A 26711-nucleotide genomic window follows, 5' to 3' on the forward strand; every position below is an offset into this window, starting at 1 on the left:
GATCAACTACTACACGCTGCGGTTTATAGAATGAAAATGTATTACGAGGTCGCCAGCATCCATTAATTGATAAGCAGGAGACAGACGTTTCGTAATAGCTCGGGAGGCGTTTCAAATGCAGTCCGATAGATTGCCCATTGTTTTCATGAAAGATCCACACTTCCTGGGTTTGTAGCTTAAGGAGGGTCACTGTCCTTTCTCTCCTTTGCCTCTGCAGTCGAATCAGGCTATGTAGAAACTGGATACAATACTGGGAGGAAAAATTTTCTACCGTTCACAGATTATATTTAGATAATGTTTTATAGAAATAGTGATGCTGTAAAAAGGGTTTGATTCCTATATTTGCCTTTACAAGGTTACAGTTTAATCTAATAATTCGTAGAACAGTAAAGCTGTAATCAACCTCAAGATTGCCGCGCGGGATAGCCGAGCTGTCTGAGACTCCTTGCCACGGTTCACGCGGCTCTCCCCGTCGGAGGTTCGAGTCCTCCCTCGGGCATGGGTGTGTTTGTTGTCCTTAGTGTAAATTAGTTTCAGTTGGATTAAGAAATGTGTAAGCCTAGGGACTAATGGCCTCAGCAGTTTGGTCCCATAGTAGGAACTTACCACAAATTTCCAAAAAATCTTAAGATTGGTTGGAACAACAGATTGGTTTACAAGGCATGGTCGGTGTTTCGGAACTGGTTTGCACTTGCTTTGTGCCAGGTGTTGAATGAGTCATGTAACTAGTTACAGTGAATCCTACAGTTTGACGGGGATCCTGGGCTACGGCATAGATTTTTTATTTATACAGGTCACTGGTAGAGGTAAAATAGCCTACAAAAATACGAGGGCGGTTCAGAACGTAACCTCCGATTGGTCACAGTGCGGGTTGTGGGGGGAGTAGCGACGCCATCTGTGCGTTCACGCACTCAACAGGTCAGTCGGCATCAAGCCGTGGTCGAGTGAACGTCGTACCTGCGCTAGTTTAGTTTTTGTGGCAGTTTGAAATGTGTGCTGCAATAGAAAACCCCGCCAAATGTGAAGTGCGTGCTGTCATAAGGTTTTTTACAGCCAAAGGATATTCTGCAGCAGCTATTCATCGTGAGCTTTGTGCCGTGTACGGACCAAGAGTTATGAGTGAAGGAGTTGTCCGTGAATGGGTACGTTTATTTAAAAGTGGACGAGAAAACGTTCATGATGAAGAGAGGAGTGGTAGACCATCATTGGTGACTGACGAACTCGTTCAGACAGTTGATGCAAAAGTTCGTGAAAATCGACGTTTCTCAATGTCGGAGTTGTCTACTGGTTTTCCACAGATTTCTAAGACTCTCTTGTACGAGATAGTGACAGCAAGATTGGGTTACCGTAAGTTCTGTGCACGATGGGTGCCCAAAATTCTTACCGACCACCACAAAACTCAAAGAATGGCCTCTGCATTAGACTTTCTGTCACGTTATGAGGACGAAGGAGAACCATTGTTAAACAGAATCGTGACCGGTGACGAAACCTGGATTAAGTACGTGAACCCTGAGACAAAAGAACAATCAAAGATGTGGGCACATTCAAATTCGCCTACCAAACCAAGAAAAGCCTCGCAAGATTTTTCTGCCAGAAAACTGATGGCAACGGTGTTTTGGGATGCCAAAGGGGTGTTGTTGGTTGAATTCATGGAACGTGGTACGACCATTAATCAAGACGTGTACTGTGAAACAATAAAAAAGTTACGACGGGCTATACAGAGCAAACGCCGTGGTATGCTGACTTCCGGTATCGTTTTTTTGCACGATAACGCCCGTCCTCACTCTGCTCGCAGAACAACGGCCCTTCTTGAGTCCTTCAAGTGGGACGTTATCAACCATCCACCTTACAGCCCAGACCTGGCGCCAAGTGATTATCACCTCTTCATGCATTTGAAGAAATGGCTCGGGTCACAGCGGTTTGATGACGACGAAGAGCTCAAAGATGCGGTCACAGGCTGGCTCCAGGCACAAGCGGGTGATTTTTATGCAGAAGGAATTTCAAAGCTTGTGAAGAGATACGATAAGTGCCTCAATCGCTATGGAGACTATGTAGAAAAATAGTGCAAAGATGTAGTTGTAAGATGTATATATTAAAATATTTTTATTTAACTTGGTGTATTTTTTTAAATCAACCGGAGGTTACTTTCTGAACGGCCCTCGTAAATACAGAAAATCTACCAGCTATTGCCTAACGATAGCAGAACTTAGTATTTGTAGTCTAATATGTACCCAGGCAGCCACCGCACCTATTTGAGCACAAATATAAGACGCTGAGCTGTGCGATGGTTGCGTCTTAATGGAAGCTTAAACGAAAATTATTAGTACGTGATGGCAGCATGGAGAGTTGTAGTTGGGTGTAGTTCCGGAGCTCTGCATCTGCAATTACACACCAGTCACTTTACGGTGTGTAGCGGAGGGTGCTTATGACACTACAGTAATTTCCTCCATTCCCTGATCCACACGCGAATAGAGCATCGGCAGAACGACTGATTTTAATTCTCCATATGAGTCTTGAGTCCTCTGACATACAGTAAATAATATTTTGCCCAGCTGCTCTTGGAACGTTCGCTCTCTTAATTTTAAAAGTAGTCCTCTCAGTGGTTCGCAATTGTCCTCTTGTAGCATCAGCCACTGGGGTAGACAGAGCGTTCCCTCAACTAACTATATCATTTGCTAAACGCACCCGCGACGTTACCCACCGCCCTTCGTTCAGTATTCTCTCTCTTATATCCAAGATTGGTGAGCAGTACTTATTTGTCCTTATGAAGCTGCCACCAGGTAATAGTGCCAGACTAAGAAATAACGCACCACAAGTAGTCGAACGAGACTTTTGTAAACCAGCTCTTTCGGTGAGTCTTAGCCAGGCATCTGCTTTTCCTACCATTAATTTTACATGATTAATCGACTTTGGATCATTCCATATAGTTACTCTTACGTATTTTAGGATCGTTATGGTTTCCTGTGATTTATCACCAATTATTTAATCGAAAACTAATGGAGGTCCTCACCTACTTCAGCGAAATACCCTACATTTATTTACATACAGGTTCAAATGGTTCAAATGGCTCTGAGCACTATGGGACTTAACATCTGTGGTCATCAGTCCCATAGAACTTAGAACTACTTAAACCTAACTAACCTAAGGACATCACACACATCCACGCCCGAGGCAGGATTCGAACCTGCGACCGGAGCAGTCGCGCGGTTCCGGACTGAGCGCCTAGAACCGCGATTTACATACAGGGACAGCGGCCTGTCACTGTGCCAGTCGTCTTCCCTACGACTCTTTCTGAGCAATGCAGTTGCGATGTTTTCAGTAGCATTCGTTTCGCTCTGTGGCAGTCCTTTAGGTATCGAAAGAGGTCAAAACACAGATAATATTAATTTATCCTTATTACTGTTTTTTGAGCGCTGTGGGTGTGGGTTATATGACTTTCAGAAATACAGTAACCAACCACGTTATCCCAACACTTATTTCGGCCTTTCAGCTATCTTCGCGTATCGTAATTCACGTTTACATCTTCATTAGCACGTTGTTGACATATGAGTTGCGTACTGGGATGCTGTTGCAATCCTGTGCAAAATAAGCAATGTGTTTAACTACTAGAGGCAAAGGTGGAAAAATGGGCCCCTGCTGGTATTATGGGCCCCCTACATATTTGGAAGTACAGGCCACAAATTCTAGCGGAGAGCACATGAACTACTAAAACTAGTTGCCAAACTTCACTGTACAGTGCGCAGACGTAGTAGCTGTCATGGTTTGTGAGTAGTTGTGCTGTGAATTTTTTCGCTGTCATCAAAAGTTTGAAAGGTTTGTGTTTACTTGAATAAAACTCAAATTTCTAACATGTTCTTAGTAGAACTAAGGTAAGGTACGTATTTGGCTTGCTGTTGGGATACCGTTTTACGTTAATTAACGTCGGTTGCGAACCAAACTAACCGTAGGCAAGATCGTTTTTCCCAAGATGGCGAGGGTGGATATATGGGCCCCTTTTGCTGCTGGTATTATGGGCCCCGTAAAATCAATCAGATATTGTTACTCTTTATGTTTCAGATGCCTCGAACACATCTTGCACCCCCAAAAAAATCGAAACGGCAGTCGTGGGACAAAGCAAATATGGCAAATGCTATTGTAGCTATTAAAGAGAAAAAAATGGGGTTGAAAAAAGCGTTTAAAGTGTACTCTGTCCCTTGTTCTACGCTCCAAACGCTTTCCACCGGTTTCACCACAGGGACTTGAGGACGAACTGGTTAAATATCTTCTCATTATCGAATCCAAATTCTACAGCCTTACCAGAAATGACATCAGGCGCATGGCCTACCAGCTTTGCACAAGAAATAGAAAGTTGGTGTTTCTGTCCCTGATGTTGACGACGCTGTATGTCTATTTTGTGAAGGGATTTTTTCAAAGGACACAAGAGGTGAACTTTGGGTCCAGTGTATAGCCTGTGAGATGTGGGCTCAAAACGAATGCGCTGGATGCGAAAAAGATGCTTATGTGTGTGACTATTGTAAATAGGCTAGGCTTAGGCTGTGAAAATCATCCCACCAGTAGACTAATTAACAATATTCAGAGTGAATCTTTCTTTCATTATACAGAAAAATTAAATTAAATTATATTTTTAAAATTTTTGTTTCTTTTTATTTCAAACTACCTTGGGGCCCATATTACCAGCACAAATTCTTGACGCAACAAAATGCAGAGTATCAGGAAAAAAATAAAATTTTGTTTTAAATATTAAAAAGTTGGACCAAAACATGTCGTAACTATTGCAGGACATACTAGAGATATGTTTTATGTTAATTTCAGGCGATTATACTAAAAATAAAAGGTGTTATATAAAAAAAACAGAGTGGGGGCCCATTTATCCACCTTTACCTCTACGCATGGCGAGTTGTGTGTTTACAAAATATTGCTCATTAGATGCTGTCACTTTCTATTCTGTTCGTTGTCACTCCTACTTTCCGCTTTTATAAGCGTTCGACAAAGAGCCTGTGTTTGTCTTTGCCACAAAGAGTGCAATATTCGCCACGTTGACGACTGACGTGTTTGTTTACGTCGGAAATTACATGTAAAGCTACACTTTGCTTACACGTTCTGGAAGTACTGCTGAAGTCAGTTGGGTGTAAACATTGAATATTGCGGCCTTTCAGATTTAATTTAAGCTTCTGTCTGTGAGTGACTGATTAATTACATTATATCGAACGTTACAAATGTAATATAGCACATTTTATATAAAAGAATTTATATTACATATCTTTCCACAGTTAATAAACTGACCTACTAGACTGGCATTTAGAATGAGCAAAGACAGAAAAAATAACTTAAGTTATACGGAGTTACTGCATACTCTGGATGGGCTCGCACTGGAATGCAGAACAGATACATATGACATTACATTTCAAAAAAATGGTTCAAATGGCTCTGAGCACTATGGGACTCAACTGCTATGGTCATAAGTCCCCTAGAACTCAGAACTACTTAAACCTAACTAACCTAAGGACAGCACACAACACCCAGCCATCACGAGGCAGAGAAAATCCCTGACCCCGCCGGGAATCGAACCCGGGAACTCGGGCGTGCATTACATTTAATCGAGAGATTAGAATGGAGCCGGTAAAAGCGGTACAGACGTAAAAAAAAAAAAAAGGAGAAGGGACGAATTGGTGCTGGGGGGCGGTCTCCATTCCCTTCCCGCTCCGTAGTGAGGGTGAGACGGCGAGGGCGGGAGTCCATGCATCATTTCCGATTTACAGAAAGGTCCACTTACAGTAAGCTAGACTGCCACAGCAGTCAGTTATCTCATGACGATGAAGACGGGGCAAATCTTCGAAAGCTGAAATGCGATGTGTCTTGAACGCCGTGAGAATTTGAAAAAGTTCTTCAGCTTGAGTGTGAAATCGCTCTTGCACTACTCTCTCATTTGGTCGCCATGCTGAAATTTCTTATCACTAATTGCCTCCTTGAGAGATCCCAACACACTGTGATCATTTCGCGCTTCATCGGATGAACATACATGGTATCGTAGACTTTCAGAATGAAGATACTCCTGTTTCTGCATCATTAAGTAGTTTGTGCATGGCCTCGAATTACCGTGCTTCAACAGTACGTTGGTCCTGTGGAAACTGCGAATGTGTTGATCTGATTGCAGGCTTCTGATTGTTGTCGAGAAATCAAAGTATGAATAGCTGTGTTCCAAGCAGATTGCTTACCAAAAGATTGAAGGGAGAAAAGGCAAAAGAGAAGAGATGTAGACCGTAAACTGTACCAAGTGTACAGTGCGTGATCGCCAGCTACATCGTGTATGATTTAAATTCAAAAGCCTGACGGATGGTTTGAGACGTTCGTTTCGTCCGCTTGTCGGAGACCCCGTGGCGTCGCACTGCTCCATACTCAACGACCGCGGTCCGAATACACGCACTCTGGGTGGTGTGCGGTAGGAATGGAGAATATCGCCGAAATAAACGGTTTTCGGTTATATGAGTGTTAAAACCGCTCAAAATAATCGGTTTATGAAATAACGGATTTTTGGTTTTTATTCCTATTTCCTGTAATAAACGTAAAAATCGAACAGACAGAAAATTTTTTTGTCTCTCAGTTTCAAGAAACATAGGATCAAAATATTAAATAGGGAAATAAAAGAAATATTAGTCTGTCCATCGTTCGCTGCTTTTCTCGAGAAATTGTAAGAGGCTGGATACTAGAAAAAATCACCTGTGTTCTCGTAATGATTTTAAATTTTTTAAACTCTGCTAAAAATCATGTAGAAATTGGGGATCATACCACTATTTGAGCGCTACGAATAGTCAGTGCTAAAGCGTGAAAACTGGGGTGAACAACTTTTTCTGTTAATTTATCAGTTTGCAACGGCTACAAGCAGATAGTCTATTATGTGGACACAAGCAGCATATAAGCTAGTTTTTGTTTTTATTGTATTCTATGAATGAATTGTTGTTAAATTTTCAATTTGTTACTGTTAACACAGTTTGCCTCCCCTTTTATTATTTCACAGAAATGACAGACAAATCTTTAATCTTTTAAATCAAATGAAGCATTGTACTTAGTTGTTAGTGAATTTGTAAAAATATTTCCAGACTATGGCTCGTGCCATCCTGCAATACAACGGATGTCGGGCTGCGACAGCGAGAAACTACCTATAGACCAGGTGGGGGCAAATATCGCACACAGCGCGTACCACAGCAAGTGAGAGAGAGAGAGACAGAGATATTGACGTTTCTATGATAAATGCCCTCCCTCGAAAATTTCCTTCCTTCATACCTCCTCTGTGTTACCACAGGTAATGTGTCACTGATCTCACTTGTACTAAGAATGCATTACACGCGAGGTGCCTAGTTGCTTCCACCGCCCTGAGAGGAACGCATAAGTTCTGAATAGTGTTCACCAACCTGCAGTCTTCTACAATTGCTGTCCCCACAGTACAAAACAGCACTTAGGTCGTGAATCCGTTATCTTGAGACCGTAATAAACTATTAGCCAGGAACTGGTATTGTCTAAATTATTACATTTTGAACTGGATTGTTGAAACGGAATGTCATTCTCTTTTTATTGGCAGAATACGAGAAACTGCACAATTACAGTCCACTTTACGAATCACAAATAATTTCTATTCTTCACACTTTGGCCGGCCGAAGTGGCCGAGTGGTTCTAGGCGCTGCAGTCTGGAGCCGCGCGACCGCTACGGTCGCAGGTTCGAATCCTGCCTCGGGCATGGATGTGTGTGATGTCCTTAGGTTAGTTAGGTTTAAGTAGTTCTAAGTTCTAGGCGACTGATGACCTCAGAAATTAAGTCCCATAGAGCTCAGAGCCATTTGAACCATTTCTTCACACTTTCACACAAAATAAACAAAATAATGAATTGTGTATTAGCGTAATTCCTATCAAACTAGTTCTGAGCTACATCTCAAAAAAAAAGAAAAAAAAACCGCGGCAGACAGCATTTCTGTCCTCCGAGACCAACTCCTGATCTCACAGCCGTACCACTTCGCCAGTCATCCAAGTTAGGCGTGATCCGAAGATCTCTGAAGTACTTCCTCTGGCTTTTCGTTTAGCAATTGTTCGTTATTCTGCTGGTAACAAACTCTTTTGAAATAGTTGAATGATAGCCTGCTATTGAGAGATGCTTTTACATTAAATATAAGTATATTCATTGTTCTGTTTTTCTAATATTAATAAGAGAAGTTTATCATTTTGGCGCGGTACTTCCGAACACAGCAATCAATCGCGGGCGGGAAAGATCACAATTTAGGCGGTCATTCTTACGATACACATACCCAATAAACCATCTGTCTTGAGCAATTGGTTAGAAAACCAACTCGAGATCGGAACATATTAGATATCTTGCCGACAAACAGACCTGATCTTTTTTGAGGCAGTTAATCTAGAGGAGGGTATTAGCGACCATAATGTCGTTGTGGCTTCTATGTCAGTGGAAGTTAAAAAAAAAAAAAAAGCGTAGAATTTTCTTGTTTGGCCGGCCGAAGTGGCCGAGCGGTTCCAGGCGCTACAATCTGGATCCGCGCTGCCGCTACGGTCGCAGGTTCGAATCCTACCTCTGGCATGGATGTGTGTGATGTCCTTAGGTTAGTTAGGTTTAAGTAGTTCTAAGTTCTAGGGGACTGATGACCTCAGCAGTTGAGTCCCATAGTGCTCAGAGCCATTTGAACCATTTTTCTTGCTTGGGAAAACAAATGAAAGTGTCAATGAATACCTTCATAGTCAGCTCCAAGCATTCACTGCGGGACACAAAGATATTGAGCATCTTTGGTCGGAATTTAAAGGTATTGTCCACCACGTGCTGGAGAAATATATGCCTAGCAAAAATATAGAGGGAAAGGATCCACCTTGTACAACAAACATATTAGGAAGTTGCTGAGAAAGCAGATAATTTTGCGCAGTCGTTTTAAACGTAGTCACTGTCCTGCTGACAGAAATTGTACGAAATGAAAGCAGCTGTCAGAAGGACAATGATTCTTTTAGCGAATTTGAAAGCAATATTTTATCTGCAGATTCTACAAAGAACCCCAAAAAATTTGGTCGTACGTAAAATCTATGAGCGCTACAAGTAATTCAATACCTCCTCTTGCTGACAGTACGGGTAATGTAACGGATGATGATAAACAGAAGGCCGAAATTCTAAACCTAGCTTTCAGAAAGCTAGACGAAAGCAGCACCATTCCCCCTTTCAATTATCGAACAAACATCTGCAGAAAGCATCGCGGTTTTTGGAAACAGCGGTCATGCGAGACACAGCTGGCCCTCTTTGTCCACGATATACAACAGGCTCCAGATACCGGCTCCCACGTTGATGCCATATTTCTCGACTTTCGAAAGACAGTCGACTCAGTTCCGCACTGTCGCTTGCTCCAAAAAGTGCGCGCTTACGGCCTATCCGATGACATATGAGTCTGTATAGAAAGTTTTTTAACAGACAGGAGCAGTATGTCGTCTTGAATTGGGTGACTTCAACAGAAACAAGCATAACTTCAGGCCGCGGGACTGCTACGGTCGCAGGTTCGAATCCTGCCTCGGGCATGGGTGTGTGTAATGTCCTTAGGTTAGTTAGGTTTAAGTAGTTCTAAGTTCTAGGGGACTTATGACCTAAGATGTTGAGTCCCATAGTGCTCAGAGCTATTTGAACCATTTGAACCATAACTTCAGGTGAGCCCCAGGGCAGCGTAATAGTTCCGCTGCTTTTTACGATTTACATAAACGATCTGGTTGATGGTATTTACAGCGGCATTAGACTGTTTGCCGATGATGCTGTAGTCTACAGTAAAGTAGTATCACACGAAAGTTGTGAACAAATCAATGAGGATTTGCAGAAAATAAATGCATGGTTTAATGACTGGTAGTTATCTCTCAATATTAGTAAGTGTTACCTACTGCGTATAACAAGGCGAAAATCCCCATTAATGTACGAGTACAAAATAAATGCCCAGTCTTTGGAAGCGGTAATATCCGGCAAGTATTTGGGTGTGACTATTTGAAATGATCTCAAATGGAATGATCAGCTTACATAAATAACGGGTAACACTAACTCTAGATTGCGGTTTATTGGTAGAATCCTGAAGCGACGCAGTCCTTCAACAAAGGAAATTGCTTACAATACATAATTATTGTTCGTCTGTATGGGACCCTTACCAGGTGGGTCTGATTCAAGAGATTGAGAAGGTCCAAAGAAGAGCGGCAAGATTCGTGACTGGTACATTTAGCCATCGCGAGAGCGTTGTAAATCTCATAGAAAGTTTGAAGTGGGACACTGTTGCAGATAGACGACGCGCTAAATGGAAGCGGCTGCTCACTAAATTCCGAAATCCGATCTATTATTAGCACCAATTTTCTAATCACACAATGACCACCACTCAAAGACAAGGGAAATTAGAGCTCATACTGAGGCGTTGAGACAGGCGTTTTTTTCTCGCGTGATCCGCGAGTGGAACAGAGAGGGAGGGGGGGGGGGAAATACGACTTTGGCGCGAATTGTGCCCTCCGCTACACACGGCTTGGTATTCTACCCCAAGGTTTCTAATTCTCTAGACACAGTCACTGTGCTGCCTGGACTCCTGGTAGCACTTCGCAACTCACGAGTGGCTCCTTCCGCTCTGTCCCTCTCTCTTTCTCTGTCTGTCTGTCTGTCTGTCTCTCTCTCTCTCTCTGTGTAGGTGATTTTAGCTGGCGCCATTTAGGTGGCTTACGCGTCGGTGATGATGAAACGATGACGAGGAAGCACAATAACCCGCCTCCGAGCGGAGAAAATCTCGGACCCGACTAGGAATCGAACTGTAGCCCCTTCGGTTGCCTACCGAGGTGGACGTTTCTTCCGCTGATTTCGTGCGATTTATTACAGCTATCGTCCGCAACGCTCGTCGGTTCCCGTCCGTCAGCACATGAGGTCCACCTGGTCTCGGTTTAGTTGTGGTTGTTTTTTCGCGTTTCCATTTCACAAGCACATCGCCGACAGTCGACTTTGGCAGCTTTAGAAGGGCTGTAGGTCCCTGATGGATCTGTTTGTCACGTGGCATCCACTGAGTAGTCCACATTCGAGAACGCTGAGCCGCGCGGGATTAGCCGAGCGGTCTAAGGCGCTGAGGGACTGATGACCCTAGCAGTTAAGTCCCATAACGTTTCACACACATTTAAACATTTGCTATTATCATAGCAGGGACTCACACATTCAACTGGTATCTGGAATGGACTCGAGGGTTTATGGACTGTGCGGCTGGTCCCGGCGGATGTTCGAGTCCTCCCTCGGGCATGTGTGTGTGTTTGTCCTTAGGATAATTTAGGTGAAGTAGTGTGTAAGCTTAGGGACTGATGACCTTAGCAGTTAAGTCCCATAGGATTTCACACGCATTTGAACATTGTTGAGAACGCTGAGCTCTCTGGACCGACCCATCGTGCTGTTTCTGTTCCTCTAGAGACAACACGACACTCCCCGCCCCCTTTTACACTTGCGGGTTCGCCTCGCGAGATATCTAGTGCTCAGTTCCAGATCACATAGGGGTAACCGTGTACATTTGATCAATCGGAATATCTCTTTCTTCGCCGATCCCGCTGTACCGCAGACGTACATTCTTATCAGTTTCTTTCCCAGGTTGAAGTGTTTCATATTAGTAGAATTCTTCTGGCAAGGAGTTGCCTCTTTTCCTGTACTCATCTGATTCTTACTTCTTCCTCCTTTCGTTCGCTATGCATTGTTTGGCTTCCAAGGTAGAAGAACTGCTTCACTTCGTCTGGTACATGACCCTAAAATCTGATTTTATGTTACTGATGTCTTTTTTGTCGTTTGCAAATACTTTCATCCAGCTTTGTTTTTTTTCTAAATCCGTTTTCTGTGCCCAGTAGACTGATCATACGGTTCAAAAAGTCATGTCATTTGTTGTGTATGAGGCAGAACAATGGGCCTCATGGGAAAAGGGTGACCCGGCTGGGTCACGCAATTTGACTCTTAGTCTGATCACGAGGTGTGGCCATTGCACGCGTTGATCCCCTAGGCTTACGTGAGGATCAATGAACTATACTTGACGGGATGTGTCTGGAACATCTTAGGTGATTAGAAGTTAGTAGACAGGAATAACATTAAACATCTTTAATTCAGCATCAGCGGTGACCGTCGATCTTGACCTTGTACAATAATATTTACAAGTGCAGTTGTAGACTGAAGTGCGAATACTGCTTCACAGTTCTGATTGCTTCACACATATAGATCAATTAGCAATGCATAACTTGTACGAGGGCAGTTAAATAAGTAATGCAACACATTTTTTTTCTGAAACAGGGGTTGTTTTATTCAGCATTGAAATACACCAGGTTATTCCCCAATCTTTTAGCTACACAACACTATTTTTCAACGTAATCTCCATTCAATGCTACGGCCTTACGCCACCTTGAAATGAGGGCCTGTATGCCTGCACGGTGCCATTCCACTGGTCGATGTCGGAGCCAACGTCGTACTGCATCAATAACTTCTTCATCATCCGCGTAGTGCGTCCCACAGATTGCGTCCTTCATTGGGCCAAACATATGGAAATCCGACGGTGCGAGATCGGGGCTGTAGGGTGCATGAGGAAGAACAGTCCACTGAAGTTTTGTGAGCTCCTCTCGGGTGCGAAGACTTGTGTGAGGTCTTGCGTTGTCATGAAGAAGGAGAAGTTCGTTCAGATTTTTGTGCCTACGAACACGCTGAAGTCGTTTCTTCAATTTCTGAAGAGTAGCACAATACACTTCAGAGTTGATCGTTTGACCATGGGGAAGGACATCGAACAGAATAACCCCTTCAGCGTCCCAGAAGACTGTAACCATGACTTTACCGGCTGAGGGTATGGCTTTAAACTTTTTCTTGGTAGGGGAGTGGGTGTGGCGCCACTCCATTGATTGCCATTTTGTTTCAGGTTCGAAGTGATGAACCCATGTTTCGTCGCCTGTAACAATCTTTGACAAGAAATTGTCACCCTCAGCCACATGACGAGCAAGCAATTCCGCACAGATGGTTCTCCTTTGCTCTTTATGGTGTTCGGTTAGACAACGAGGGACCCAGCGGGAACAAACCTTTGAATATCCCAACTGGTGAACAACTGTGACAGCACTACCAACAGAGATGTCAAGTTGAGCACTGAGTTGTTTGATGGTGATCCGTCGATCATCTCGAACGAGTGTGTTCGCACGCTCCGCCATTGCAGCAGTCACAGCTGTGCACGGCCGGCCCGCACGCGGGAGATCAGACAGTCTTGCTTGACCTTGCGGCGATGATGACACACGCTTTTCCCAACGACTCACCGTGCTTTTGTCCACTGCCAGATCACCGTAGACATTCTGCAAGCGCCTATGAATATCTGAGATGCCCTGGTTTTCCGCCAAAAGAAACTCGATCACTGCCCGTTGTTTGCAACGCACATCCGTTACAGACGCCATTTTAACAGCTCCGTACAGCGCTGCCACCAGTCGGAAGTCAATGAAACTATACGAGAAGAAGCGGGAATGTTTGAAAATATTCCACAAGAAATTTCCGGTTTTTTCAACCAAAATTGGCCGAGAAAAAAAATGTGTTGCATTATTCATTGAACTGCCCTCGTATGTGGCGCCTGGCTAGGTCGTAGCTACTGACTTAGCTGAAGGCTATGCTGACTAGCGACTCTGCAGATGAGATCTCTGAAGCTATAACGAGTGAACCATTCCTATTAAAGTGCGCTAGCTTGTCTCGTGAGACCAGCCGAGTGGCGGCGCTCGGTCTGCTAGCGTCGACAGTGGCGACTCGCTGGTCCGATGTGTACTGACGGACCGCGGCCGATTTGAAGCCTACAACCTAGCCAGTGTGGTGCCTTGCGGTGACACCACATCATTCTTCTTAACTTTCACAGAGAACAGCAATATCATCGGCGAATCTTATTACTGAAACGCTTTAGCCCTGCATTTTAACGTCACTTCGGTTGAGGAGTTGAACATGTTGGACTGTACAGGAGAAAGTTTGCATTCTAGCCTTACGCCATTTTTAATCCAAGTACTTGTCTATTTGTGTTTTATTCGTATTCGTCCGCTTTGAATCCTGTACTATGGCTCTGAGCACTATGGGACTTAACATCTGTGGTCATCAGTCCCCTAGAACTTAGAACTACTTAAACCTAACTAACCTAAGCACATCACACACATCCATGCCCGAGGCAGGATTCGAACCTGCGACCGTAACGGTCGCGCGGTTCCAGACTGAAGCGCCTAGAACCGATCGGCCACAACGGCCGGCTCCTGTACTATCCACCATTCCCTGCAGAGTTGCCAATTTTCTGACTACCGTAAAGGTCTTGTACATGCATCGTCGTCGAACGCTTTTTCTGCGTCGGCAAATCCAGCGAAAGCGTGTTGCTCCCATTACCAACCGTGCATTCCAGTAACTGCAAGAATAGCTGGCAGACAAAGCGAAGTCGGTCAGCTGCAGACAGGACGGCTGCACAACATCCTCTCCGTTTCCCAAGCGCGGCGCAGCGCTTCCTGTAGACGCCTGCGGTGCTGCGTAATCCCGCCGACGCGACGCAGTGGCGGGCGGGCGCACGCTCAACTGCCGATCGTGCCGTCGGCTTAACCAACGTCGGGGCGTGATTCTCCAGGTCAAACCTTAGGGAGCTAAGACGCGTCTTGTGATGAAGAGTAGCAGAAAGTATGGATGTTTCATATATACCTAAAATTTGACGGTGTTCGCAGTTCAAAAATCTGTGTTTCGATATCGGTAACGGAGGCTCTGAAGCATCGTGACGGCGACGTTAAAGGCAAGATGTCGGCCTTCGATGCTGGGAATAAAGGGACGCTACGTGCTACCACTGTGAATAACTTTTTCTTCATTAAGATGAAATGTTTTGTAAACATACACTACTTGCCATTATAATTGCTACACCAAGAAGAAATGCAGATGATAAACGGGTATTCATTGGACGAATATATTGTACTAGAACTGACATGTGATTACATTTTCACACAATTTGGGTGCATAGATCCTGAGAAATCAGAACCCAGAACAACCACCTCTGGCCGTAGTAACGGCCTTGATACGCCTGGGCATTGAGTCAAACAGAGCTTGGATGGCGAGTACAGGTACAGCTGCCCATGCAGCTTCAACACGATACCACAGTTCATCAAGAGTAGTGACTGGCGTATTGTGACGAGCCAGTTGCTCGGCCACCATTGACCCGACGTTTTCAATTGGTGAGAGATCTGGAGAATGTGCTGGCCAGGGCTGCAGTCGAACATTTTCTGTATCCAGAAAGGCCCGTACGGGACCTGCAACATGCGGTCATGCATTGCCCTACTGAAATGTAGGGTTTCGCAGGGCTCGAATGAAGGATAGAGGCCCGCATCTCGTGGTCGTGCGGTAGCGTTCTCGCTTCCCACGCCCGGGTTCCCGGGTTCGATTCCCGGCGGGGTCAGGGATTTTCTCTGCCCCGTGATGGCTGGGTGTTGTGTGCTGTCCTTAGGTTAGTTAGGTTTAAGTAGTTCTAAGTTCTAGGGGACTTATGACCACAGCAGTTGAGTCCCATAGTGCTCAGAGCCATTTGAAGGATAGAGCCACAGGTCATAACACATCTGAAATGTAACGTCCACTCATCAAAATGCTGTCAATGCGAACAAGAGGTGACCGAGACGTGTAACCAGTGGCACCCCATACCATCACGCCGGGTGATACACCAGTATGGCGATGACGAATACACACTTCCAATGTGCGTTCACCGCGATGTCGCCAAATACGGATGCGACCATCGTGATGCTGTAAACAGAACCTGGATTCAACCGAAAAAATGTCGTTTTGCCATTGGTGCACCCAGGTTCGTCGTTGAGTACACCATCGCAGGCGCTCCTTTCTGTGCTGCAAACGTCGTCGAACTGTTCGTGCAAATGGTTGTTGTGTTGCAAAGGTTCCGATCTGTTGACTCAGGTATCGAGAGGTGGCTGCACGATCCATTGCAGCCATGCGGATAAGATGCCTGTCATCCCGCCGTTGGGATCCAGCACGGCGTTCCGTATTACCCTCCTGAACCCACCGATTCCATGTTCTGCTAACAGTCATTGGATCTCGACCAACGCGAGCAGCAATGTCGCGATACGATAAACCGCAATCGCGATAGGATACAATCCGACCTTTATCAAAGTCGGAAACGTGATGATACGCATTTCTGCTCCTTACACAAGGCATGATAACAAGGTGTCACCAGGCAACGCCGGTCAACTGCTGTTTGTGTTGAAAGGTGCCTACACTGAGTCACAGCGCCAGAGATTGCGCCAAAGATTATTATTTCGCCGCCTCCACTGGGGCAGTAGTAGTTCAGAGGTTGCCGTGGGCAATACTTGTTGAGAGGAAGTCGAGAGCAGTACTACTTCAGAGCATGTCGTGTGCAGTTGTTGTTCTGTTGGGCGAGACAGTAGATGCTGTTCGGTTGGTGTAATGTATAGATGGAAGATGTTGCAATGATCACATTGTATTTTTCGTCAAAATATATATGGAGGTAAAAAAAATAATTTATTTCACCTTTTCTTAATGACAATGCCTCTTGGTCACAGGTTCAGTCAACAAAGCATCTGGCTCGTGTTCAGGTATTAGACTTGTAATTCTGGTTTCTATGCGCAATTATAGTATTTCTGGTTTTTCAATTAGTTCATTGTAAATGGTGTTTAAAATATCTTGTCGTATTGAGGAAGAACCGTGCCAGATACATGTATGTTGAATCACACTTCCACACACAGAACAGTTACACTTGTGCTTTGTTGCTTCGTAGCTTTTATAGTTGCAGGGGACTTAATTAATCAATTGTGTTTACGGCAATTTCCTTTCATTCTTTATTGTTATTTTATGCAGTCAGATTGCGTACTAATACTAGTCAGGGCCAACCGGTTACGAGACTTCGTAACCGGATACACAGCTACTAAAATTATTGCATAATAATTAAGCCCCCATGCAGTGTATGAGAAATCGGTTGTATACTTTCCTCATGTCAGCACGTTGTAGGTGTCGCCACCGGCGCCAACCTTGTGTGAATGATCTGAACAGCTAATCATTTGCATATCACAGCATCTTCTTCCTGTCGGTTAAATTTCGGGTCTGTAGAACGTCATCTTCGTGGTGTAGCAATGCTTCTGCATTGGTAGTGGCTCCTCGTTGCATGATGTCGACAAACAAAACACCATGCCTATCCCAAAACACCGACGCCATGGTTTTGTGCTGGGACAGAGCCTGTTTCGCCTTCACCTTTACAGGCGAGTGTGTGTGTCTCCATTCCATGCTCTGTTGCTTCGATCCGGGCGTGATATGCGAAACCCATGTTTCGTCTCCAGTTACGATATGACTCAAGAAGCCGTCACCTTCTTCATGATAAAGAGTCAAGAACTTCATCGCACACTCAAATCTTTGGTTTTTGTGGTCCTCTGTTAGGAGTTTCAGGACCCAATGGAAGCACAGTTTCCTAAACTTTAGATGTTCAGAAACAATGTTTTAAAGCACTGATCTCGACACGTCAGGAAATTCGTTTGAGAGACCTGTTATTGTGAAGCGCCTGCTCTCACGAATCCTCGCTTCAACTGAAGCCACCAAATTGTCTGTAATCAAAGAAGGGCGACCGGAGCGGTCCTCGTCTTGAACGTTGTCACGGCCATATTTGAATTCTCGAACCCACTTATGCACTTTGCATGCACTCATAACAGTATCACCGTACACTTTGCAAATCTGTCGATATATCTCTGCAGCAGACAGGTTCCTTGCTGACAAAAACCGTATCACTGAGCGAACCTCACACGCGGCGGGGGGTTGATAGTCTTAAACATTTTGAAAGAACGGAACAGAACCGTACAGATTAGCTACAGAGCTGAAACTGAGCACAGTTGTTCCCGAGGCATGCCGGTACACGACGCACGCGCTCGTTGCGGCATGCGCGCGAACTACTAGTGTCTACAACAAAACGGACCTTACTTAAAAAAACACGCCTCTACATTTTTTTCATTATTCAGCACTTACCCATTACAAAAATGGAGGAGAATTCCGTATTAAGTTAAAAGTGAACAGTAAGAATCATTTAATACCGGGATAATTACTGGAAAGACTAACAGTTACCAAATAAGCGATACAATCTGCAGACATATAGTTGGGAGAAATGTGATATTAATTATTGCTGTAGTATCGATTAATAAATGAGATACTAGATGAATTTGTATATTTCTGTTTTACACTAATCTGTATACTCATCAATTAATATCGATGTTAAAAGCATCGACGTATCGGCCATCGATGCTTGGACATTGATGACGAAATTGATATCGATATTTTGCCAACTTGGCAACTCACTAGTAGACTGTGTCCTATCGAGCTGCTTAACATTGGAACTGCAGAAGAGAAGGCAGTGGACAACATGAAAGCTTTCTCCTCGCCAGGACCGAGCGAGGTGGCGCAGTGGTTAGCACACTGGACTCGCATTCGGGAGGACGACGGTTCAATCCCGTCTCCAGCCATCCTGATTTAGGTTTTCCGTGATTTCCCTAAATCGCTTCAGGCAAATGCCGGGATGGTTCCTTTGAAAGGGCACGGCCGATTTCCTTCCCCATCCTTCCCTAACCCGAGCTTGCGCTCCGTCTCTAATGACCTCGTTGTCGACGGGACGTTAAACAACACTAACCTAACCTAACCTAACCTCGCCAGGAAACAAAGTGACACACAGTCGCCGAAAATTACTTAGTTACTTCCGTAGATCGATTGCACGATAACCTTTATAAAGAGTAATGCGTCAACAGGACCAACGTAGAACACTTATACAGGGTGGCCCACTTAAATATTTCAGCGCAAATACTGGGTGATCAAAAAGTCAGCATAAATTTTAAAACTGAATAAATCACGGAATAATGTAGATAGAGAGGTACAAATTGACACACATGATTGGAATGACATGGGGTTTTATTAGAACCAAAAAAAGTACAAACGTTCAAAAAATGTCCGACAGATGGTGCTTCATCTGCTCAGAATAGCAGTAATTAGCATAACAAAGTAAGACAAAGCAAAGATGATGTTCTTTACAGGAAATGTTCAATATGTCCACCATCATTCCTCAACAATAGCTGTTGTCGAGGAATAATGTTGTGAACGGCACTGTAAAGCACGTCCGGAGTTACGGTGAGGCATTGGCATCGGATGTTGCCTTTCAGCATCCTTAGAGATGTCGGTCGATCACGATACACTTACGACTTCAGGTAACTCCAAAGCCAATAATCGCACGGACTGAGGTCTGGGGACCTGGGAGGCCGAGCATGACGAAAGTGGCGGCTGAGCACACGATCATCACCAAACGACGCGCGCAAGAGATCTTTCACGCGTCTAGCAATACTTTGCTTTTTTTGGTTCTAATAAAACCCTACGTCATTCCAAGCACGTGTGTCAATTTTTACCTCTCTATCTACATTATTCCGTGGTTTATTAAGTTTTCAAATCTATACTGACTATTTGATCACCCAGTATCCCTGAAACAACAAAAGATATTGAAAAACGACTTTTGCGGGTATATGAGACATTCTGAAGCGTAAGCAAATATTATTTTCAACAAAAGCTTATACTTTGTTAATGGACACCCCATATTATTTCTTAGGCAACCAATAACATTGAAATCAGAAAAAGAATGGCGTTGGTTGCATCGCAATACGTCAGTTGCATCCCGAGAAATTGCTGAACTAAGCTGATGCTTGAAGTAAACCAAACTCGCCGCTGTTGCGCATCCCGAGATACCAGGGTGAACTTACTATTTGCTGGAAACAATACATATGTCATGTATGAATGCATGGTTTCGCGGTGATATGAATTAATAAAAATTTTTTCTCGCGATTCCAGCTGCGTCAGGTGGTTAAAATCCCACGAGCTTTCGACCGAGCTCTCCTCAGTCATTGTCAGGTGGTAAGAATGACTGCTGTGTCGCTGTGGCCGCACTGCTGGCTGTGACGTCACTGGTGCTGTCTTCCTCGTCATACCTGCAAATGTTTTCATCCCGCGTCCGTCGCGCCCGTTTTAACCTCGCGATGGCCAGGTCCCAGGCTGTGCTGGGCTGCAAACCGCCGTCCTTGTTGATGGACTTTTCAGAGGTCTTTATTTCAATAGTTTCTTTTATGACGCTATCCCAAAATCTTTTCGTCCTCATAACGACAGATGTTCGTCGAATAGAATTCGGTGTACATTTTCTAAGGCGTGTTCTGCTACGGCTGATTTTTCTGGATAGCGTAGGCATAAGCACCTTTAGGGTTCCGTCCGGCATTGCTCCACAGTGCGTACTGTTTGGCCGATGTAGTAACAGCCAGACTGACATAGTATCTTGTACACTCGAGGCGTTCTAAGCCCTAGATCGCCCTTCACAGGCCTCATGAGCTGTCGAATTTTTGCTGGGGGCCTGAACACCGATGACATGTTATATCTATTCAGGAGCCGCCTCATCTTTCCCGACACTATACCTCGTTCGACGGAAAACCAATGGGCACCTCAGCCACAGTGTGTACAGGAAACCGACACACACAGATCGGTATCTGCACGCTCTCAGCCACCACCATCCGGCACAAAAACGTGGCGTTCTGGACACCCTAGTCAATCGTGCTAAAGCCGTCTCAGACGCTGAAAGTCTGCCACTAGAACTTAACCACCTCCGAAAAGTCTTCCGAGAAAAGGGGTACACCCACGGACAGGTGTCACAGTCTATATCTGGTGCGACACGCAAGAAACACACCAACAGAGTAGAGAACACTACCGAAGAAGAAAGCAAGAAACTTGTGTTTTTGCCTTTCTGTGCTACAGTGTCGGGAAAGACGTGGAAGACGTAGGATACTCTTAGCAGTGCCAGTTGTGTTGACAATTGGAGCGGCGCGGTCTATTACCCGACGAATTTGTATCAGTTCTGAAGCGAATGCTATGAAGTGTTTCCTTCAGTTCAGAAATCGAGTTGAAGTCACGCGGGCTTAAGTTAGGGGACTGCACATATCATCTCAATTTCAAAATATTGTAGTTTTGGACAGGTATCATGTGGAACTTTAACATATATATATATATATATTTGAAATAGTGATGTGACACATTCACTCAGGACCTGTATGATTTGAGATGAAATCGCCCGTGTGTAACATGACACTGGATGTAATTAGTCTTTTACCTCAGCCTGAAGACCGAGCGAGGTGGCGCAGTGGTTAGCACACTGGACTCGCATTCGGGAGGACGACGGTTCAATCCCGTTGGCTGGCTGCCCGCCTGTGAACACGTGTGCCGCTCGCTGTTGTGCGTCCCAGGTAGCAGAGGATTTCGCCGGCCGGCCACGAGACCGACGCCGCACCGCGCCCGCCGCCTGAGGTGGACGCCGAGCTGCAGCTACTTCGCCTTGGCGAGTATAAAACTTTGTACCTTTAACGTTTAAAAGTCGGAAAATCATGGCGACGCTCAATCGTGAAGACACGATCCAGTGCACGTTTGATAGGAATTTGGAGAAGCCGACTGCTTTCGACATCCACAATTGGATAATTGATGACGTAAAAGTGCCGATAGAGGACATTCCTGGAATTCAGTTGGACTTTATTCTGTACGCTCTGTTTATAGAAATAGGAAATCCCGCAGAAATTGACAGACTGGTGAATACAAATGGGGGAACTTGGAAATTTAAACACAGAGATGGGTCACTAAGCAACGTTCAGATGCAGCCTTCTGGCTACGGGATCCGTAACGTCAAAATCTACAATTTACCGTTTGAAGTACCGGACGAAGAAATCATTAAGAGCTGTAGGCTTTATGGGAATGTTTTTGGACTAACAAGAGAAAAATGGGGGAGCGCTTACCGAATACAGGTGGACTCGGGCGTCCGAACGGTAAAAATGGACCTCAGAAAACATAACCCGTCTTTCATTAACGTTTGCGGGCACAGGGGTTTCGTTTCGCGTACCGGACAGCCGCAGACCTGCTCCATCTGTCACGCTACGGGACATATGAGAAATGAATGCCCGCGAAAAAGACCACTACAGCTGCCCAGAGAAGATACGTACGCTGGGAGAGCACAGAATCTCGCTGCCGAATTTCCCCCGATTAGGGACGCGGACGCGCCACAGCAGAGACAGCCGCAGGAGAACGCGGGCAGCGGCAGCCCAGCCGGGGCGGAGACAACGGCGGCGGCCGCGCAGCCCTCCCCCTCGGGCGAGGGTGAACCGCTCCCTGTCCCCGCTACGGGCCAGCCGCCAGGAAACACAGATAAAAGGCAGATTAGCGACGCCAGCTCGGACGAGGCGGAGCAGCAAGGTCAGCCGATGATACAACAGGTGCAGGAGGAACTACGAGAGGAGCAGGCCACCGAAAATATGCAAATCGACGCGACGACGCCCGCGGGCGGGAGCGCCGTCCCGACCGTGGAGCAGACGCGCGAGCACTGGGTAAAGCAGAAGAGTAACCACCCGAGAAAAGTTTTAAAGCTCAACCAAAACGACGATGTGACCGCAAAGTCCTCCACCAGGGGAAGCAGTGACAAACCGAAAAAACAACAAAATACAGACGACGAACAGACACAAACGACGAAAATGGTAAACAAACCCGCAAAGAAAAACAAGAAAAGACGCAGCTCCAACTCGTCACAGGACCGAAGAGAAAACAGCCAGAGAGATGTCCGCATGGACACAGACTACAGCACCGACTGATAAACTAAATGAGCAGGCAGGCAAATACAATCTATAAAGTTGTCACAGTTAAAATAAATAAAATGAGCACACCTTTAAAAATTCGAGCCCTCGTGGACTTCCTACGCCATAGAAGAACAGACGTTGCACAATTGCAAGAAGTGGTTACGACTAAAATAAACCAGATACCAGGATATGCGGCAATCACAAATATAGACCCAGAATCCCAATGCGGTACGGCAATAACGGTACGGAACGGGATCGACTTTGGCGGGACTAAAATGTTGTGAAGCGGCCGAGGGATAGCGCTAAACATAGAAAAGACGCTCTTTATCAACATATACGCACCGTCTGGCACAGACAACAAGCGAGCAAGAAGCACCTTCTATAATGAAGAAGTAACCGAACTGCTGATGCAGAACAATAACAACATCATCATTGGAGGAGATTTTAACTGTGTCGCCGCAGCTGAAGACCAAATACCTGTAGCAAACATGTACGTGCCCTTAGCGCTAGGATTTCACCCGGAACAAGTCCCGCCCATTCACCCCCCCCCCCCCCCCCCACTCCGCGCCTCTCAATAGTGTAAGGCCCTCCCCTAAACAGCCGCCAGTTCCCAGTTCCGCAAACTGGAAGCTACAACAAAGTTGTTATCGTCATAGTCCAACACACGTTACACTGTGATGAAATTCAGTAATGATAAGAAATTTAAGTTGTTCTGGATGGTAATATAACATGAATTTGCATTATTAAAGAAATAAAAATATTTATAGAGAATTGATAGCATCGCCAGCAATAGAAAACAAAAAAAATAACGTGATATTATTTAAGGGCAATAAGGACAAATTTTCATTAACTAATTCACTTATTAATAATACGTCGAAGTCTATCCTGTCATCTTTTCGGACCACTGCAGCTACGAATGCAGCCTTCATCTCCAAAAAGGAAAGAACGTCAGCACAAGAAGCACGTGGAAGCTAAATACGGAACACCTGCAGGACGCGGAACTGCGCAAGCAAATAGTGGAAACGTGGCAAGAATGCCTGGCACAGCGCGCACGCTACAGCAGCACGACCGACTGGTGGCTGGCACGAGCGAAGCCGACAATGCGCAGCCTGTTGATTAGATACAGCGCGGAAAAGTCATTCTGGAGGCGAACCACGGCCGAGTTCTACAGGGTGTTTCAAAAATGACCGGTATATTTGAAACGGCAATAAAAACTAAACGAGCAGCGATAGAAATACACCGTTTGTTGCAATATGCTTGGACAACAGTACATTTTCAGGCGGACAAACTTTCGAAATTACAGTAGTTACAATTTTCAACAACAGATGGCGCTGCAAGTGATGTGAAAGATATAGAAGACAACGCAATCTGTGGGTGCGCCATTCTGTACGTCGTCTTTCTGCTGTAAGCGTGTGCTGTTCACAACGTGCAAGTGTGCTGTAGACAACATGGTTTATTCCTTAGAACAGAGGATTTTTCTGGTGTTGGAATTCCACCGCCTAGAACACAGTGTTGTTGCAACAAGACGAAGTTTTCAACGGAGGTTTAATGTAACCAAAGGACCGAAAAGCGATACAATAAAGGATCTGTTTGAAAAATTTCAACGGACTGGGAACGTGACGGATGAACGTGCTGGAAAGGTAGGGCGACCGCGTACGGCAACCACAGAGGGCAACGCGCAGCTAGTGCAGCAGGTGATCCAACAGCGGCCTCGGGTTTCCGTTCGCCGTGTTGCAGCTGCGGTCCAAATGACGCCAACGTCCACGTATCGTCTCATGCGCCAGAGTTTACACCTCTATCCTTACAAAATTCAAACGCGGCAACCCCTCAGCGCCGCTACCATTGCTGCACGAGAGACATTCGCTAACGATATAGTGCACAGGATTGATGACGGCGATATGCATGTGGGCAGCATTTGGTTTACTGACGAAGCTTATTTTTACCTGGACGGCTTCGTCAATAAACAGAACTGGCGCATATGGGGAACCGAAAAGCCCCATGTTGCAGTCCCATCGTCCCTGCATCCTCAAAAAGTACTGGTCTGGGCCGCCATGTCTTCCAAAGGAATCATTGGCCCATTTTTCAGATCCGAAACGATTACTGCATCACGCTATCTGGACATTCTTCGTGAATTTGTGGCGGTACAAACTGCCTTAGACGACACTGCGAACACCTCGTGGTTTATGCAAGATGGTGCCCGGCCACATCGCACGGCCGACGTCTTTAATTTCCTGAATGAATATTTCGATGATCGTGTGATTGCTTTGGGCTATCCGAAACATACAGGAGGCGGCGTGGATTGGCCTCCCTATTCGCCAGACATGAACCCCTGTGACTTCTTTCTGTGGGGACACTTGAAAGACCAGGTGTACCGCCAGAATCCAGAAACAATTGAACAGCTGAAGCAGTACATCTCATCTGCATGTGAAGCCATTCCGCCAGACACGTTGTCAAAGGTTTCGGGTAATTTCATTCAGAGACTACGCCATATTATTGCTACGCATGGTGGATAGGTGGAAAATATCGTACTATAGAGTTTCCCAGACCGCAGCGCCATCTGTTGTTGAAAATTGTAACTACTGTAATTTCGAAAATTCGTCTGTCTGAAAATGTACTGTTGTCCCAAGCATATTGCAACAAACGGTGTATTTCTATCGCTGCTCGTTTAGTTTTTATTGCCGTTTCAAATATACCGGTCATTTTTGGAACACCCTGTATCAGCAGTGCCTGAAAGACGCACTCGACGCACCAGCAGACGACCAGCAATACCTGCCGCGAGTGAGGAGAATCAAGACAAAACTCCTTCAAATAAAGAAACAGCAAATAAGAGGCGTCCTCACCAGAAGTAAAACATATGGCGAGGTGGATGAAGAGCCACTCACCATGCACCACCTAAATAGGGAAAGGGAGAGAGGCGCAGGAAAGTGCGTAAGTGAGCTTCAGGACAAGCAAGGAAAGACGCTCACGACGAAAACGGAGTTAACAAAACACATCGAGGACTATTTCCGAGACATGTTCCGTCGAGAAGCGACAGACGACGCGGCAGCTGCTGAAATCCTCCAGCAAACGAGGAGCGTGCTCACAGACGCAGACAGGGCGTTGCTGACAGAAAATGTCGACGTGGATGACATCAAAGAAACGATGAGGACCAGCGCAAGAGGAAGAGCACCCGGCGCCGACGGCATCCCGCTCGAGTTCTACCTCGCATATTGGGACGTGCTAGGAGGGCAATTCACGGAAATGGTGAACGAGATACTCGATGGGGCGGAAATTCCACCTGGGCTGACCATAACACTCACCCCTAAGAAGAGAGCCGCCCGCCGCATTGAAGAGTTTCGTCCGATTACGCTCCTCAACGCCGACTATAAAATAATAGCGAAATGCATCGCAAACAACCTGAAATCGGCGATGAGGAAAGTCATCAGTCCGTGGCAAACATGTGCGGTACCAGGGAAAAATATATTTGACGCCACATGCACCTACAGGGACATAATAGCACAGGCAGCCACCACCAGAAGCGCAGGTGCCATAATTTCGGTGGACTTCAACAAAGCCTTCGACAGGATCGACCACAAATATCTCGTAGAGACACTAAACAGACTCGGGTTTGGGCAAAAAATTCATCGCAATCATCCAGAAGATACTAAGTAGTGCGAGATCGACAGTAATAATCAATAGTTGGGAAACAAAACTGATAAAACTCGACAGATCCGTGAGGCAAGGCTGTCCATTGTCAGTGGCTCTATTCGCTATAGCACTGGACCCGCTGCTGCGGAAACTCACAAACGACATCAGAGGCTTCTCCGTAGGAGGCAAAGCAGTAGCATGTACAGCCTACGCTGACGACCTAGGCATCTTTATTGAGGACCAGGAAGATATTGGGAGAGTAGAAACCATCATAATACATTCCAAAAAGCGTCAGGCGCTCAAACCAACCCCAGAAAAACAGTGCTACTGCCTATAGGGAATCAACGACTCAAACCAGACAGCCAGTGGTATAAAATAGCAGAAAGCCATAAAGTTCTTGGAATATATATACAGTC

Source organism: Schistocerca nitens, chromosome 6 (assembly GCF_023898315.1).
Source record: "Schistocerca nitens isolate TAMUIC-IGC-003100 chromosome 6, iqSchNite1.1, whole genome shotgun sequence".
Classification (NCBI taxonomy): domain Eukaryota; kingdom Metazoa; phylum Arthropoda; class Insecta; order Orthoptera; family Acrididae; genus Schistocerca; species Schistocerca nitens.